Here is a 4,346-nt window from a genome sequence, read left to right as displayed (position 1 = left end):
TCTATCTTTCTTTTTAGGACATTGAGGGGCAATGTGTCATTCTTCATTACAAATAAAACATCTACATTTTTTAATGTCTCTTGTTTTAAATTTTTTATTCCAATTTCTTTTCTTGAAGTATTTTTTATGTGATTTAAAATTTCTCTTCTTGAATTTTTTGTAGTTTTTGAATTTTCTTTTATATTTCTTATATTGTTTATACTTTTTCTTATGGCATCCAAATTGTTCAACTTTGCCATTATCTTTGTAACAACATAATGAATTCTTTCTTATTTTATATGCTTTTTTATTTTCTAAAGCTTCTCTACACCATATGCTTATCATTGTTTTTGTAAATTCAATTCTACTTCCCAAACTATCTATTTTTATTCATTCCTCTTCTCCTAGAGGTAATAATTTTTCATAATCTTTTAATAACTTAATTTCCCATGGGAATTGTAACTTTGTAAAATAAGATCTTAGTATATATTTATTTTTCTGATAATCTTCTTGGTTTAGTATATAGTATATTTCTTCGAACTTACATGTGTATCTTTATAGCTCACACATATCACATATTTTTAGATTTTTCATTGCTATCATTCCTTGATTATATTCGTCTTGTTTTTTTCTTCATCATTAGAAGTATATCTATCTCCTAAAAATTCTGTTCTTAAGATTCTTTCAAATCTTTTTAATATTTCATGTATATTTTGTTCATTTAAAGAATTTCTATTATCTAACACCTCAGTTCTACCTGCTCCATACTTTATCCTTCCTTTAATAGTTTCTGGTAATTTTCTCCACCATTCAGAAACAATTCCTCTGAATGTATGTTCTGTAAATCCAAAAGCTGTATATGTTTCCCATTTATTAAATTGTATTGCTAAATTTGTACTTTTCATCCATGTGTCAATAGCTTTATTTTTATCTACACAGTCTAAATCTAACCATATTCCTGTTGTATTGATTGGTTCATTATAAGATTTCATTGTGTTTATTTCTTTTATGGACTGTTTTCTTACATTTTTACTATATCTTTTCTGTGTTTTTCTATATTGGTTAATATCAGCTTTATTAGGTCAATGGTTCCATAAGGATAATCAGTTTCTTTATCATCACTGAATTCTACTTTTATATTTTGACTTGAAGATGGATTAGTATTCATCTTTATATTTTTCATTTTTTCAGTTAATTCTTCTAATTATTTTTTATATTCTTCATACTCTTCTCCTGTAGATTCTAAGAATTTTTGTTCTATTTCTTCTACATCTGTAATCATATATTATTTTTCTTCATTTTTTTCCCTTTATTATTTTCCTTTTGTGTTATCCTAAAATCTTGAGGTGAATTAATTATAATCCTATCTTTTCCTTTTGAAATTTTTTATCTAAAAGAGCATTTCCTACTTGTAAATTATGTTCCAGATTTTCTAATCTTTTATGTATATCTCCAAAACTTTCATTTGTAGTGTTTTTAGGTAAATAGGGATAACTAGACTTTTTATGTTTTTCAACTTTTTTCAAAAATTTTTCAATTATATTTTCTTCATCTACTGCATTCATCATTATTTTTGGTTCGCAACATGGCTCTGATACCCTTTTTTCGGAGTGTGCAGCGGAGGGGTTAAGATTTTAAGTCAATTTAAATCTTCATAAGTATTTAAAATATCACAATAGTATTTGTAAAATTCACTATTTTTTATTAATACTTTTTCTTCAATAATTATATTTAGTTCTTTAATTCTTCTTCTCAAGTTAAGAATTAGTTTATATATATCATTTTCTGTTTGATTGTACTATTATCTATAGAAACATTTTTGTTTTTTAGTTTTCGATCTAAATATTCTGTAAAGAATCCTTTCAGATCTTCTTCTAAATAATTTAATTCATTTTCTGTTGTGTTTTTTAGGTCAATAAAATTTTGTATAATATTTGGGGTTAAATTTATTAAAGATTTTAGATTTATATTTCTTTGAGGACCTAATTGAAAGTTTTTATACATTGTAGTAGCTTTGGTTGCAATTTCACAATAAGAAGTATTTTTGGAAAATATATTGTTTAAAGGCTATTCTTCAAATGTTTATATTTTTTGGTCTAATCTTACAAACTACTCTAATATTTAGGCTATCAAGAGGTATTTCCTCCTGTCACAATCCCAAATCTTTTCCATTGCAAATTGACCCACAACTAATTCACCAAAAATCAACTGAAGAAGTCCCAGAAAGATATCAACATTTGAAGACAATAATTATTGACGCCTTTCTATTGTTCAATCGAGTTCCACCACCATTGATGCCGTCTCCACTTGCGCTTCATCGGACGGACAATTGTGGGAAGATAAATTGTGTAGAGGTTGGGTGGAATTGTTTTAGTTTTGGGAAGAATGAGATGAGGGTGTGTGGTGATTTTATTTTTTATTTTCAATGCAATAGGAGAAATGTGGTTTGTCTAAAATGCCCTTGCCTTATTTTAGGAAAATAATTAAGTTGTTTTTTTTTCTGGGAGTCAACTAATAATTTTTGGTTAAATAGACGGAAATCATCATTTTGGACTTGAGCTACAAATTTTTTAAAGGTTAGGCACTCGCAGTGATACAAAATGAAAAGTTTGGGCAAGGTCTACTATTAAATGAAAGGTTTGGTACCTTGGTTGCGGTTATCCCTTTTACTTTTGGTCATCCAAATTTCATGCCAGAGCAATTAGTTCCCTTTCAAAATTCCATCAGATTAAACATTCTGGCCCAAGTTCTTTACTAATTAATTTCAGACCGAAAATATTGAGAAAAAGTTTCGAAAAATAGAAGAAATCCAGTTTGTAATTTTATGGAACTTAAAATTTCTTTATTAGTTCAAAAATAAAAATTTCGTTTGTCTTATTTTAAAGAGGAAGCATTCTAACTATTTTATTTTCCACCGACCTTAAGAAAATTAAATGAAAGTGTTTCTAACTAAAGTTTGAACTCATTTTTATGGATTTTTTTTTATTTAGAATTAAGCTCTTGTTCGTCACTTATTAAAAAGAATTTTTTCGGGGAAAATATGTTTGGAAATAGTGATTTTTTTAAAAATGTGTAGTTAAAAAGCAAAAAAAAATTTAGATTTATATGCAAAATATTTTATTGTACAAATGTGCGGTTGAAAATTAGTTTGAGAAAACAGAATTTTGATTAATGGATAACAAAATGGGGCTAAAATTGCTTTTGTTGGACCATTAGTTGCACTAAACTTAAAATTTTCTAAACGGTTATTTTCATATAATCAAGAATGGCCCATCGAATCAAACAAATGTTCAATGTAGCCGGTTAACTGAGCAACAAGCCCGTCGATTAGAGACAATCGTTATCTAACGAATTTGATCTTATTGGATTTTGGGGATTTTTATGTGATTTTAGAATTGACTGATTATTTAGGCATCAGGTTTGTATCAATTCTAGGTATAACCTATGAATATGCCTAAAGTTGGGTTAATAGCATTTCCTTGGCTTAAGAAAAACTTGAAAATTTTAATTTCTGTATTCGAGGCAACTTAGTTGATTGGAAAAGGTAACGAAGGTTTTTGGGTTAGTTTACATCAAGTTTAAGCTAGGAGAAATATGAAACTTCGATAGCTTCATTACTAGTGGTATGAGAGCATTAGTATATGTAATTGTTATGCCTGAGATCCAATCAACTTTGGATATAAACACTTTTAATTAATAATTGATGTAGTTTTAAGGCCGATTTATAATTTAATTAATATTAAAATAAATTAAATAATAGAGTCTGTAAATTCAAATTTTAGTAATTTGTTGATCACAAAGAATTGTGATTGTGAGATACAAATTACTTATGATTGAATCTTAAATCATCCATGATCGTAAGTAATAATGAGATACGGATATCGTTATTATGGATAGACCATCACGTGTGGCATTTCTAACTTGTGAAGTAAGCAGCTGATCTCACAAACTAAAATATGGTGATACTTAAATAAACATGTGAATGGTTCGTTATAGAACAAAACTTTGGAGACCTGCAAGGGAGATTCCACATGGATAACTATTTGAGTATCAGTGATTTATCTCTAAAATTCGGTAATGAAATTGGTCATTCAATTTGAGGTTATCATAGTGCCTTATATGAGGACAATAATACTTTGATGATATTGGATGTTGCTTTGCCAAGGACAGCCGATATAGTATCATTCGAGTATGTCAAGAATCATGTGAAGGCTGTGAATGATTAATAGATGATTCATAACTCTTAGATAGTAAGAGATCGTGATCTACATTTCATTCAGTTAAGTTAATAATGAAATCCTTGGTTAAGGTGTACTCATAAATCGAAAATAAGTTTTTGATTTATATCAACCTAATAGTGCAATGAA

General features: G+C 27.8%; 1 pseudogene; it reads left to right on the top strand.

Annotated features, from left to right (window-relative positions):
• Positions 1–2,273: 2,273 nt before the first annotated feature.
• Positions 2,274–4,346, top strand: part of LOC111406785 — a 10,524-nt pseudogene continuing 8,451 nt past the window's right edge.

Source organism: Olea europaea, chromosome 12 (genome assembly GCF_002742605.1).
Source record: "Olea europaea var. sylvestris chromosome 12, O_europaea_v1, whole genome shotgun sequence".
NCBI classification, from domain to species: domain Eukaryota; kingdom Viridiplantae; phylum Streptophyta; class Magnoliopsida; order Lamiales; family Oleaceae; genus Olea; species Olea europaea.
The sequence above is the reverse complement of the archived record's forward strand: the minus strand, read 5'-3'. Positions and strand labels throughout refer to the sequence as shown.